This window comes from Budorcas taxicolor, chromosome 6 (assembly GCF_023091745.1).
Source record: "Budorcas taxicolor isolate Tak-1 chromosome 6, Takin1.1, whole genome shotgun sequence".
In the NCBI taxonomy this organism is placed as follows: Eukaryota; Metazoa; Chordata; class Mammalia; order Artiodactyla; family Bovidae; genus Budorcas; species Budorcas taxicolor.
The window spans coordinates 46,263,951-46,279,145 of NC_068915.1; the positions used below are offsets into that span (position 1 = coordinate 46,263,951).

At 37.5% G+C, this 15,195-nt stretch overlaps 1 protein-coding gene across 1 annotated transcript in view; it reads left to right on the forward strand.

Moving 5' to 3' along the window:
- RBPJ (recombination signal binding protein for immunoglobulin kappa J region) overlaps positions 1–15,195 on the forward strand; it is a 111,978-nt gene that overhangs the window by 46,655 nt on the left and 50,128 nt on the right. The gene's annotated exons all lie outside the window — the stretch shown is intronic.

A 15,195-nucleotide genomic window follows, 5' to 3' on the forward strand; every position in this document is an offset into this window, starting at 1 on the left:
ATTTGAATGGTTCTGTCATCGGTTACCTTTTGTGAGTTGAGGTTTGTAAGTCTAAAGGCCGAGAAAAGCTGAGTGCATAATAGCTAACACTTAGCAGGTATTGTACTTACAAAATGCCCCCTTAAAAAAAAAAAAATGCCCCCTTAAAGTGTGTTATGGGTATTAGCTCAGTCTTCACATGGCTTTTCAGGTTGTCATTTAACTTTGCTATTTTACAGATGTAGAGACTGAAGCTTTAGAATAACTGTGAAAGGATTATGGTGTTTTTCTTGTTGTTAGAAAGTCCTGAACTTTGGGGTAGAAAAACTTGAAAATTGTTTATACAACAAGTCAACATATTTTTCTCACAATAGTAGATATCCAAGTGTGAGATTTTTTTTTTTTTGGTAGGGAAAGAATGTGATCTATCTTCATATCCCACAGACGAAAAGCTCTGTGTTTAAATGAAAACATTTCCATATTTGGTGTTGACCAGATTTGGTTTGTTAGGAGGTGGACGATTGCCCTTTTACGGCCATCAGACACTCCATGGCTCTCTTTTATGTTTCTTCAACTTGGTGACTCTGTCACTTCCTCAAGCAGTCTTTTTCTCTCCAACCTTTTTTTTTTAAACTGCTCTTTTATATTGCAGTTCTCTCTTCTTTCTTCCTTTCTACCCCTTAGCCCTCTCTCTCTTGTTTACATGCAGTCTGAACGAACAAGAATATTAGCTCTATATTCTTATTGTGTAGAATAATATGTGACTGTGTTTTGAGTCAGAGAACCTGGCAAACCAAGTGAGAAATAAGGATGTTATGAAAATAGCATAAAATGTAGATGCTAGTAAATTGTCCAAAAGTGAAGAGGGCTGACCCAAGGCAAAGTAGTATTCCTCTTTCAAAAGAAAGTTGTTGAGCATAATGGCCAGATGAGTAGGGTTTATTTCTTGAGGAATACCAGAACCAAACCAAGACATTTTTGGATAATCAGGGAAAAAGTCAACAATTAGAATGATCCCCCTTTTGCTTTGATTTTTATTCCAGAATTCAAACTTATACTTAGAATTAAGTACTTAACTTCAATCTTAAACTATCCTTCATACCCAGGAGTTACTAACATTTTAAAAGCCCAGGAAGTTAATTTGTTAACAGCATCATTATCTGGCTTATACATAATGGATCTTATGTTAGCACTTGATTATTGTTATTGTAGTAAAAAATTGCCTGGGTGAAATTACTGAAAATTTACACCTGGTGTATGTAAGTTTTCCTAACAGTTAGTTTTAGATTCAGCAAAACTACATGAAAGAACATAAACTTCTAAGGAGTTCTTTTCAGCTGTATTGTTTATAGCCCCATTTAGATCTTGATACTGGTTCTTAATAGAATCTGTCAACAATGTGGATTATCACTTTTTTTTGAAGTGTCAGTATGCCTCATTAAACTACACTGCTATTGAAGAGTAAGAAACAGCAATTACCTATAGCATGGTATGTTGGCAGGACATTCTCTATGGGAAAAGTAGACAGTTTCATAAGTGAGGAAATTAATCATCATTTTAGCTTTTTGGACTTGGTAAAATAGTTAATTCCTTTTTCTCCTCATTATAAAATTTGTGAAGTTAGTATCACCTCATTTGGTAGACAGTTGATAATGTTTTCCTCCACTGCAGAAAATAACTTGTTGGACATTTCAGATCATTTTGTTCATAATCGTTGGTTAATTTAAAATAGTTGGTCATCCTCAAACAACCCAGTCAACAAATGTGCAATAGACATTTCTTCAAAGAAGACATACAGATGGCCAAGAGACACATGGAAAGGTACTTAATGATTAGATATCTAGTTATTAAATATCACGTACTTCAAGTACATAAACCAAGAAATTCCAGATGTTCAAGCTGGATTTAGAAAAGGCAGAAGAACCAGAGATCAAATTACCAACATCTGTTGGATCCTAGAAAAAAGCAAGAGAATTCCAGAAGAACATCTACTTCACTGACTACTCTAAAGCCTTTGACTGTGTGGATCACAACAAACTGGAAAATTCTTAAAGAGATGGGAATGCCAGACCACCTTAACTACCTCCTGAGAAATCTGTATGTAAGTCAAAAAGCAACAATTAGAACCGAGCTTGGAACAACAGACTGGTTCCAAATTGGGAAAGGAGTTCGACGAGGCTGTATATTGTCACCTTGCTTATTTAGCTTATATACAGAGTACATCATGTTAATGACAGACTGGATGAAGCACAAGCTGGAATCAAGATTGCTGGGAGAAATATCAATAACCTCAGATATGCAGATGAAACCACCCTTATGGCAGAAAGCAAAGAGGAACTAAAGAGCCTCTTGATGAAAATGAAAGAGGAGAGTGAAAAAGCTGGCTTAAAATTAAATATTCAAAAAACTAAGACCATGGCATCCAGCCCCATCACTTCATGGCAAACAGAAGAGGAAACAATGGAAACAGTGAGAGACTTTATTTTCTTGGGCTCCAAAATCACTGCAGATGATAACTGCAGCCATGAAATTAAAAGATGCTTGCTCCTTGGAAGAAAAGCTATGAAAAAAACCTAAACAGCATATTAAAAAGCAGAGACATTACTGACAAAGGTCCGTCTATTTAAAGCTATGGTTTTTCCAGTGGTCATGTATGGATGTCAGAGAGTTGGACCTTAAAGAAAGCTGAGCTCTGAAGAATTGATGCTTTTGAACTGTGGTGTTGGAGAAGACTCTTGAGAGTCCCTTGGACAGCAAAGAGGTCAAACCAGTCAATCCTAAAGGAAATCAATCCTGAATATTCATTGGAGGGACTAATGCTAAAGCTCTAATACTTTGGCCACCTAATGCGAAGAATTGTCTCATTGGTAAAGACCCTGATGCTGGGAGAAATTGAAGGCAGGGGGAGAAGGGGATGACAGAGGATGAGATGGTTGGATGGCATCACCAACTCAATGGATATAAGTTTGAGCAAGCTCCAGGAGTTGGTGATGGACAGGAAAGTCTGGTGTGCTGCAGTCCCTGGGGTTGCAAGGAATCGGACACGACTGATCAACTGAACTGAACTGAATTATTAGAGAAATGCAAATCCAAACTACAGTGAGACATCAACCCACAACGGTCAGAATGGCGATCATCAAGACGTCTACAAACAGTAAATGCTGGAGAAGATTTGGAGAGAAGGGAACCCTTTTACACTGTAGGTAGAAACGTAAATTGCAATAGCCACTGTGGAGAACAGTATGGAGGTTCCTTTAAAAACTAAAAATAGAGCTGCCATGTGATCCTGCAATGACTTGTCAGGTGCCACTGGTGGTAAAGTGCCAACGTAGGAGATGAAGGAGACTCAGGTTTGATCCCTGGTTCAGGAAGATCTCCTGGAGGAGGGCTTGGCAACAACCCACTCTAGTATCTTGCCTGGAGAATCCTATGAACAGAGAAGCCTAGAGGGCTATAATCTGTAGTCACAAAGAGTTGGACACGACAGAAGCAACTTAGCACAGCGTGGCACATGATCCTGCTGTCCCACTCCTGGGCATATATTCATATTTGGAGAAGAACATGGTCTGCAAGGATACATGCACCCCAGTGTTCATTATAACACTGTTTACAATAGCCAAGACATGGAAGCAGCCTAAGTGTCCATCGACATAGGAATGGATAAAGATTTTGTACACATGTACCATGAAATATTGGGCTTCCTTTGTGGCTCAGTTTGTAAAGAATCTGACTGCAATGCGGGAGACCTGGGTTTGATCCCTGGGTTGGAAGATCCCCTGGAGGAGGGCATGGCAACAGATGAGAATATTCCAGTATTCTGGCCTGAAGAATCCCCATGGACAGAGGAGCCTGGCAGGCTACACTCCATGGGGTCGCAAAGTCAGATACAACTGAGCCACTAAGCACACCATGAAACACTGCTTAGCCATTGTAAAGAATGGAATAATACCAGTTGCAGCAAGGGGGATGGATGTAGCGATTGGCACTGAGTGAAGTAAGTCAGACAGAATGTCCTAAGGAATCTAATAAATAATACAAATAAACTTATTTACAGAACAGAAACAAGACTGTGAAAATGAACTTATGATTACCAGGGTAGAAGGGTTGGGGGGAGGGATAATTAGGGAGTTTGGGATTGATATGTACACACTACTGTATTTAAAAGGGTAACCAATAAGGACCTATTGTATAGCGCAGTGGACTCTGGTCAATATTGTGTAACAAAGTAAATGGGGAAAGAATTTGAAAAAGAATAGATATATGTATATGTGTAACTGGACCACTTTGCTGCACACCTGAAACTAACACAACACTGTCAATCAACTATACTGCAATATAAAACAGAAAGTTAAAAAAAGTGTAGTGAGTATAAAGATATTAGTTTTCCTTAATTATATATATGTATTTGAAAACAATAGTTGATGTAATTAATATTATAGTTTAAGAGCTACAGTTTTATGACAGTTTTTTGTTCACTTTTTTAACAGATGACTTACTATTTAATATTATTCATTCATTTAGTGAGCATATGCTGTGTACATACAGACTTGCATTTGAAAACTTGATGTTAATACTGTATGCGTTGAGTCAATTTTATATGAATAACACATGCATAATGTTGTCCATATTTCTCTAATGTACACTTCTGCCATTAAAAAAAAATTGTCCAGCATAAAAGTTATGGCCTAAAAATTCCCTTGTGCATCTCTAGTTTATTATGGAAACAGATTGACATTTTCTTCATTACTGGGATACTTAAAGAAAGACTAGATTTACAGTCCACCGGGGTCGCAAAGAGTCGGACATGACTGAGCGACTTCACCTTCACGTTTAGGGCTGTTAACACAATCAGATTTTCATGGCTGATTTAACTGTGGCATTGTTCCTGTTCTCTAGTTGGATTACTGCAGCATTTCATCCTTGAGAATCAACAGTTTTGGTTTACTAAGAAATACTTTACAGGTTAAGAAGTGATTTTTCTGGAACATTTAAATAAATTTCCATATGATAGGTGGTTTATTTAATGGAAGAGCAAATAATTTATCAGTGAATTGGGACAAACATAATTATTTGGGGAGTTAAAGAAGATGAGTGGTTTAAAGACTAGAGATGGCTTCCTTGTATATTTAATCTTCAGCCTTAGTGTGATCAGTGTGAACTCAGAAGCAGAGGAATATCCTATCGTGACTGTTTGAGGTTTAATTTTCCCCTCTAAGTTTGAAGGCTTATCAGGATTGTTGGTGATAGTTAAATGAGAACACATACAAACACATACATTCTGTTTGTTGTGTGCTTGTCTATTTTATTGCATGAGGCTAGTTTAGGATGCTATAGATACAAAAGTTGTAATAAGAGCTTCATCTAACTTTATGGAATCAGGGGGTGGACATATAGAAGATAATTTGAGAAGGCAGCGGACAGCATTTGTCAATGAATTCCTTGTGATGGAAGTCAAGAATGAGGGGAAGTCAAAAATCTAATACTAAAGAGAATAGAGACCACATCTTTAGAAAACATGCCTGTATAGATAGATGTTGATGAGAGAGGAAATGTTAAGAATTAAGTTGCTGCAATGGAGCAGCTGATCTTTAAAGAACTGTGCCCTTCTTCTTTCTAGTTAGACAAATGATAGAGGGAAGTTGACTAGCCAGTTAACTAGTAAATTTATAATAGAACAGCTCTGCAGTTTGCCTAACTTGAATTCATAGCATAGCAAGATACTAAGTAAATATATAACCCGAATGACCCAAACTTTGACAGTTAAATCTATATCCGCCAAGAGGTCTTAACCTTTGTTTTCCTCCTCGCTACCATCAAACTCCCAAGGCTTTTGCCTCGTCTTCTAGTGCTTTATGACTTTAAGTGACTGATGTTCTATATTCTTCCTTTTTTTTTTTTTTTCGTTTTTTAGTCGCTCAGTCATGTCCGACTCTTTGCGACCCCACAGACTAGTCTGCCAGACTCCTCTGTCCATGGGGATTCTTCAGGCAAGAGTACTGGAGTGGGTCGCGATGCCCTCCTCCAGGGGATCTTCCCAACCCAGGGATTGAACCCAGGTCTCCCACATTGCAGGCAAATTCTTTACCGACTCAGCCACCAGGGAAGCCCTAATCACTTCATAGTGATTCTCAATTCAGAGTCTGTCTTTTACCTGTGCCAAGCTGAGGCTCCTCAGATGGTTGATGTTTTATTAGGCTGCCTGTAGTACTACCCAAGACAAAGTAGGTTGCTGTTAGATTTTTGTACCACCAACTTCCATTCCCCTGTATTGTGTATTTCCCTTGCAGAGCCCGGTGGCTTCCTTGTGAAGCTTGTGGGAGCAGCTACAACGAACTGCTGGGCCTGCCTTTTTGGTCTAGCAGTGTATGAAAGCAGCCCGACAGGTTAATGGCTCAGATAATCTTAATAAGCTTTGAATTGTGGTTAAGACCACTTCTTCAGAGTGGTTTTTGGCTTTACCACAAACGTACGTTTGATTGTTATAGCATGACATGTGATAACAGAAAGTTAAGTTACAGTTCAAAAGAAATGTATTGTTTTGGGTCTGAACACTCAGGCAGGAAGGCATTTCCTTATTCATGCAGTGGTGTGTAAAAAATATTCTGGAAATCTTTTCTTCCCCATTCTGAATGTACAGATTTTGACCATTTTATTTTTGCTTATTGATAGTCTCCCTTCACTGTCCTATTTTGCGTGTTTTAAAATTACAGTTGGAATCTTCCCCCCCCCCCCTTAGGGTCAGGCTTCTTTGAAATAGTTTAATTCCTTGTAAACTTGAATTATAGCCTTTCCTTTATGAATTAGACTTTTGGCTACACATCCATAAATGTTCTGGTCTGCTTTATTTAAAAGGAAAACAAAAGGCAGATAGACTACAGAATTCAAATACTTTAAAACCAAACCGTATGTTAGAGGTTTGACTGTTTAAGAAATTGGCCAGTAATGGTTTAATAGAGGTTGGACTGATACACAGTCTTTATGTTAATAATTTTGACTAACAGAAAACGTTAGTGTGACATAGTATATATATATGTATATATACATAGACATAGAAGATGTTTATGTATTCTTGATCCTTTTCAACTCAGAAAAAAAGTGTACTTTGCAAAATTATGATTGGTGATGTAGACAGTGGTCATGAGCAATGTAACATTTATTATCTTTGTGCAAGAAATATGAAAGAGTAATTGTCAAATATTTGATGTATGTATATGCACAAACATTCATGTCTGTTTATGTATATGTATGCAATAGCTAAGGTATGGCTTCCACAGCAGGTGTCTTTAGATTTCCTGAGTTTTATGTATTTATAGCTTTAGAAGAGAATTTTTTCACTTTCTAGTAGTCAAAGACAAAAGAATCTTTTACCCTTATAATTTAGTCAGTAGTTGAAGTATTGGAAGGGTAATGAAAGAAGGTTTCCTTTCAGGTTTCTTGTTGACGCCTCACTTAAGCAAAACAAGCCTATACTGTATCATAGAAATTTTTAGGATCAGTTAGTACACTTTACAGTCTTTTCATAAAAATTGTGTCTCTTCAGATGTTAGTATCTAGAATTGAACTGTACTTGAATTCTACCTTATTGCAGAATATATGGAAAATCATGGACATTATACTGTAGTTACATTTTAAATCAGATTTACCGTTGTGTGAACAAGGCAAAGTGGTTTCTAAGCATTTTTCTCATCTGTGTAATGAGGATAATAGCACCTCCCTTAGTAAGACTGACCTGTGTATGAAGTGAGACATGCATGGGTAGTGCGTAGGTAGCCCGCTGCTTCTCCTGTTGTGTATTCTGTATGGATGGGGGCCGTGTTTCATTTGCTGCTACATGTCCCAAATGTCTCCTGCAGTCCCTAACATACAGCAGGCCCTTACATGTGTGTGAAATGTTAAAGAAAGAACAAAGAAATTAGAATGTTCAGAACAGTTATGCCACTCTCTCTCTCTCCTTCTACATCTTGGTTTTAGTTGAGAGAGGCAAATGAAGCCAGTTGAAAAGTTAACAATAGGAAGGTTCTAATCCTAGTACCCATTCAGCATTTTTCTGTGACACTGCATAACTAGTGACTTTAAAAAAATGCATACTGTGGGGTAGATTTGCCAAACAGAGGACCACAATGGATCCTGATTCTTTTGCCTACTAAAATTAGGGAAGAAGATTGTAAATTCTTATTTGCAGTTTGGATGGAGAGAAGACCAGTTTTCAGGACTTAAATCCTTATATTAACCTTTGATATGAAATACATATATTCTGGAATGATGTAGCTGAGGACTGGAAGTCACCACCTTCTAAAATCTGATGTTAAAATAGAAGTCAAAGACAATAGGAATAAAGTCTAGGAAAGAACTTTTTTCCCAGAATCATCCATTCATTTGAAAAACTTGAATATTAATAAATCTGGATAAGTATTTATAAATTAAAGTAATATACCTACAGAAAAACAAAGCACACAAATCATAAATGTACAATAAAGTAAATTTTCACAAAGTGAATATACATGTGTGACCATCACACAGATGAAGTTACAGAATATTACTTGTTCTTCTGGATCTTTCATATAGCTCCTCCTAGTGTGTGTACCTCCCTCTCAAAGGTAACCTGTGTCCTGGTGAACACTGTAGTTTAATTTTGCTTTTCTTTTAAAATTTCATATAAAATAGAATCATATAATTTTTGTTCCTTTTTGAGTCTGGCTTCTTTTGCTATTTGTCAGTGTTATTGCATATGTAGTGATAATTTGTTCACTTTCATTGCTGAATAGCACAATGTTGTATGATGATTCTATAATTTATCTGATCCTTCGACAGTGGTCATTTGAGTTTCTGATTGGGATTATTACATCTGATGATGCTGTGGACATTCTTGTACATGTCTTTTGGTATTCATATATACACATTTGTGGGGGTATAGCATTTTTATTACTTTTGAACATCAGCAATAGTAATCTCAAGTCAACAGGCATATATTTTAAGCTGCTGTCAGTGGTCTAGCAGTATTACTACATTCTCAGGTGTACTTTTATTAAGGAAAGTTATGGGCCTTCATGTACCACCTAATTGCATGATATTGCTTCTGAGGCTATTCCATTCTATGGGCTGAATCAGAATTAATTTAGGGAGAGGCCTGTTGGACCTAAATTTTACAGGGAAATACTATTTTTTTCTACTCGTATTTTCTTCCTGGTGACGGGAGCTAAGTATTACAATGCCTGGCTTGTCTTTACCAAGTTTAATCCTTTGATTCCTCATTGTCGTTCAGTTGCTCAGTGGTGTCCCGATTCTTTGTGACCCCATGGACTGTACACGCCAGGCTTCCCTTTCGTTCACCATCTCTTGGAGCTTGCTCAAACTCATGTCCCTTGAGTCGGTGATGAGGTGATTCCTCACTAGGTACTTGGAAAACTTTATTTGTAAGGTATTAGAACTCAATATGGGCTTCCCAAGTGGCACTAGTGGTTAGGAACTGGCCTGCCAGTGCAGGAGACATAAGAGATAGGGGTTCAATTTCTGGGTCAGGAAGATCCCCTCGAGGAGGGCACCGCAACCCACTCCAGTATTCTTCCTGTCGGGGAAATCCCATGGACAGAGGAGCCTGGTGGGCTACAGTCCGTAGAGTTGCAAAGAATTGGACACGACTGAAGCAACTTAGCACAGGAGTCAATATAGAGCCCAGCTTTTAAAATTGCAAGGTCTTCTGGCTTGGTAGCTTTTTTTAAAAACTGAAAATTACCTATTTTTCCATAGTTTGTTAATTCTGTGGAGGCAAAAATTTACTTTGAGCGGCCTCCTGAAATGTAACTTACTTGTCTTCTTCATTCTTCCCCACTAAAAATCTCTTTGGTCGTCTCTGCTATATTCATATTTAGGCTTCCCTACCAGAAATCATTGATGGTTACTTCTTGGGGATCTGATCTCTGGTTCCAAATACTTGTACTGAACAGTGGTTAAAGGAGAGCTAGACCCCTTCTAAGATAAATGTATTGAACAGTAAATGTTGTATACATTTTCAAGAATAGAAGAACCCAAGGAAATAAGGCAAAGAAATCCTATTATGGATAGTTGTATTCTATGGCTTTCAAATGAAGAAGGCAATGGCACCCCACTCCAGTACTCTTGCCTGGAAAATCCCAAGGACGGAGGAGCCTGGTAGGCTGCAGTCCATGGGGTTGCTAAGAGTCAAACACAACTGAGCGACTTCACTTTGACTTTTCACTTTCATGCATTGGAGAAGGAAATGGCAACCCACTCCAGTGTTCTTGCCTGGAGAATCCCAGGGACGGGGGAGCCTGGTTGGCTGCCATCTGTGGGGTTGCACAGAGTCGGACATGACTGAAGCGACTTAGCAGCAGCAACAGCATGGCTCTCCAAAAAAAAAAAAAAAATTCCCTTTTATTGGCATCCCTCTTTCTTTCCTTTTTAAGTCTCACTTGGATGGAAAGGGCATTTCAAAAGATGAGAAAAAAATAATAACTTCTAATTAATATCAGATTTCTTTGTTCCTGTGAAGAATTTTCAAATGACTTCAGAGAACTGACAACATCTTTGGCAGATGTTTTGTGGAGGAAAAAAAATCTTCACTGTTTATAATTTGAGGTAGGGGTGAGAAGTAAGTGGGGAGGTGCAAAGGCAAAAACTATGTGACATCTCATGTACAAGCTGCTTTTCATGATCACTTGGGATTTTCCACAGGAGATGTTCAAACCAAACAGTCTTTGAGGGATTGTTTGCATGCTCTCTGCGCTGGCCTTCCTTAGGAGGTACAGATTCTAGGAAGAACTTCTCTTTTTCCTTTTCTATCTTTGCCTTGATGGTAGTAGGAACCATTTTATATATTATACATACACTCCTATGTTCTTCTTTTGTATGTCTTGGCGCCCACTTGTCTGTTTTTTTCTAAGTTGTATGGCAGCCACTGTCACTTATCCCGGCAGTCACATAGGATACCCTCAAAGCTGAGCCAATATTCCTCATTAAACCGTAGTTTAAGGCAAAACTAAATGTACTGTTAGAGGGGCAAAATATATATAAAACATGAAGTTTAACATTTTAATCATGTTTCTGTGTACAGTTCAGTTTCATTAGGTACATTCACATTACTGCACAACCACCGGCACCTTCTGTCTCCAAAATTTTTTCATCTTCCCAAACTGTACCCATGAAACAGTAACTCTCCATGCTTCCTTCCGCACCCTCAAGCATGGTGACAGTCGCTGGAAGCCACCATTCTACTTTTCTGTCTTCTGAATTTGACTACTCTAGGTACCTTATAGAAGTGGGGTCATAGGATATTTGACCTTTTGTGTCTTTTAACTTAGCATAATGTATTCAGGGTTCATCCATGTTGTATGTAACTTGTGTCAGAATTTTTTTTAAGGTGGAATATTTAATTGTATGTGTATACCACATCTATTCATCCATCAGTGTGCATTTCGATTATTTCCACCTTTTGCCTGGTGTGAGTAATGCTGCTCTAAACATTGGTGTACAAGTATCTGTTTGAGTTTCCACTTTTATTTCTATTGGGTATGTACCCAGAAGTGGAATTGGTAGATTATGTATTAATTGTACGTTTAATTTTGGAGATACTGCCATACCATTTTACATTTCCACCGTAATACCATACCATTTTACATGTCCACCAACAATGTACCAGGTTTCAAATCTTGTTATTTTTTGTCGTTTTTGATAATAGGCATCCTGAATGGTATGAAGTGGTATCTTTATGTTTTTGATTTGCATTTCCATAGTGATCAGTTCCTGCATTGGAAGTGTGGGTTCCCAATCATTGAAACTCCAGAAAATCCCTGGGTCTGTACACTTAGGAACCTTTTAAATTCTTGTAAGAATTCTGTACAGAGATACTTTCATCTGTGTTTCAAATTGAGAAAACTGAAACAAGAGTTTAAGTAAATTCTGTTCCTTTGCTTTAAAGTTAGGGTGTGAATTTAAACAACCTCCCTCCTGAGTCCATGCCCGTACGGACTACGTGGCTACCTGTCCCATGACCTGTATTTGTGGCAGATTGTGTGTGCTCTTATCAGATGACACTTTTCACCTCTTAAATATTGCCTTAAAAGGCAGTGCATAAGATCAAGTAAGGTGTCTGAAGGAGTTCTTAGCAAAAATTGAATTCTTTTGCAGAAATTAAACAGATGGTTAAGGTTAGGACCTCCTTAAACTTCTATAAGTTGCATTATATTTTCCTATGTGGAAGTGTCTGTTTTCCATAAGGGTGTGAATTTCTTTATTTGGATCTGGCATATTTTTTCCTGTATTATTTCCCCTAGTGAAATTTGTTTACTGAGAACATTTTGTGGGGTAAAATTTTAACTTATATGTTTTTCTCAGTTTTTATTTTAAGCCACCCTTCTTCTAGACTCAATATATGAGTGGCCTTAACTGATGTTTAGATATTGCAATTTTATTTGGCTATTTACCTAAGCCAAGCCTAGCTAGTAATGAATAAAACATCTGCCAGATTATATATAATACATTCTAGAGCAAAATGGAATTCTGCTGCTGCTCACCATTATCACTAATACTGATAATTAGTGGGAATGGTGTGTATATATATATGTGTATATGTATGTGTGTGTATTATTTTATATACACACTTTGGGAGGGGAATGAAAATATATATCTCATTTTTCCATTCAAAATTAATGCTTCTGGGAATTCCCTAGCAGTCCAGTGGTGGCAGCATGGGCAAAAAAAGAAAAAAATTAACACTATTAATTGGATAGCTCTTTTTACTTTTTTCTTTTCTGTTTGTGTCTGTAGGCATGATTGTGAGGTGCTATGTGTAACCAGCAATCCATTCCTAATTATCATGGATTAAAAAAATTTTTTTATTAATACAAATGATGCTTTATTGAATATCTTTGTATACAAATTGTTGCATAGTCACAATAGAGAGTACTAAGGATTCAAAGGAATGCACATCTTGAATTACAGTAGATGCTGCCAGATGTCTTCCAAAAAGATTGCACCAATTTAAACTCCCCACAGTGCATGAGAGTTCCTGTTTCTCCACCTGTACATCAACACTGGGTATAATCAAACTTTACGTCTATAGCAAGTTGTCATAGGAGCATAAGAGCTGTGCCAGGAAGCTGGCTGTAGAGCCTCTTATCATCTCCAGTGAATGTTTGTCGCCACCAGGTTCTGTGGCGATTAGTGTTAAGCCAGCACCTAGATCAGGTTAGTGCTTCTCTGCCTTTTTTGTTTTGATATAATTTCAGTTTACAGAAAAATTGCAACTATTACAAAATATTACAAAGAAGTTCAGCCAGATATTTCAGTTATTAGCACTTTACCACATTTAGATTATCCCTCTGTGTATCTACACACACACACACACCCACACACAAAATCTTCTTTTTCCTGAACCTTTTGAAGGTAAGTAGACATCATTCCCTTTTCTTCCTAAACACTACAGTGTTTCTAAAATTAAAGACATTCTCTTATTTAATGCCTGTACAGCTATCAAAATTAGATATTAAAATTTATATGATCCTATTTTCTAATCTACCATTTTATGCAGATGTTGTCACTTAATTTCCTTTTCTAGCCAAAGTAAATCCTGGATGGTCTGTTGTTTTCAGTGATCGTGTTTCCTCAGTCTCTTCTAACCTGAGCAGGTTTCTCAGTTTTTTGGTCCTTTACAACCTTGATGCTTCTAAAAGTATAATCCACTTATTTTGTTGACTCTTCCACAATTTGGGTTTGTTATGTTTCGTCTTGTTTGGCTTCAAGTTGTGTTTTTGTCAGTGAAATTACAGAAATGACACTGTGCTCTTGCCATGTTAGGAGGCATTTGATGTCAGTTTGTCCTTTTCAGTCTTTTGGCATGAAATTGAAGTAGTTGTGCAGCATTTTACTGCTCTGTCTTGTTGAGGCCATAGATTTTAAGACATATACTTTTCATATAAGGTCTTTATAGGTGATGTTCATGGATGCCAGGGTTCTCAGCTCAGCTGTGCTGTCTGGGTTGTGAGGCCTATGGCTATCACAGATTTAACTGGAGCAAATCCCTCTGCAGGTATGAGTTTTAGGAAAAGCACTCTTTTCCTAATCTGATGCTAACTTTGGAGATACCTCAAAAGCCAGATGCAGAGAATATCTGGAAACCATGTTCTCGGTTACTCCTAGTTTGTATCTTTCCACTCTTCCTGCTTCTTTACACAGACTGATGACAGACTAACAAAGTTTGTTGTTGTTTTAATTGGAAAAAAAAAAGGTGAATAAAAGGATTTTAAAATTAAGGAAGCAGTGCCTTTCAGATGTTCTGTGCAGTATACTAGTAAGAAGGGGAACATGTTTCTTCACCTGATGGGGCCAGCTGCAAGTGTGGAATGTGCCATAAAATATTTGTTCTAATAGAAAATGTTTAGTAAGTGTGGTTCAGGAGAATGCATCATGCCTTGACCGTCTTTTTTTGTTGTATCCAAGACCACTAGTTATACCTTGACAGGTCTTAAGGTAAGAGTAAGTTAAAGCTAAAAATTGAATTATGAACAAGGTGTGGCTTGTCTTGCTCAAAGTTATTTGACTCAATGCATAGACTGTTTTCTGTCATAGATACAGAATGAAGCTTTAGAAGTGAAGATGTTACATGTTTACTTGAACTGTATTTTTAGATTGTTCCAATATTAGTCTTTTCAATCATATTCAATAAGTATAATGTTTTTTTCTAGCTTTAAAAAAAAGAAATTACATTGATGAACATCTTTGAATATACACCATTGTCCATTTGTTGTAACTGCATGTCAGTACCATAAGGGAATGGATTTTGTGTCTCTCACTGATTTATAGCAAGTACCTATACTTGGTACATACTAGGTGAATGAATGAATCTGAGGACAAAGATGGTATGTTACATGTAGCCTTTTTTAATAAGCCTGTTCTGTTTTGGTGAGTAGATTGCTCAACAACTTTCTGGTACCTATTGCTTTGTTTTTCATATTATATGTTAGCATAGACTATGGGGATCATGTATATCATCTATTTGTTTCTTTCTCCTGGTGGAATGATCAGGTATGGATTCTTGAGGGTATCAGTCAGGTTTCCTTATTTTTCCCTTGTTAAATGCTGTTTTGTTTCACTGTCTTGAACCATGATTCAAAAATTCTAGTACTCAGGCGCTTGAGCCGGAGCGGGCCGCCAGCGGTCCGGCCCGGTAGGCGCAGAGGGTCCTGTCGGCGGCGCCCGGGA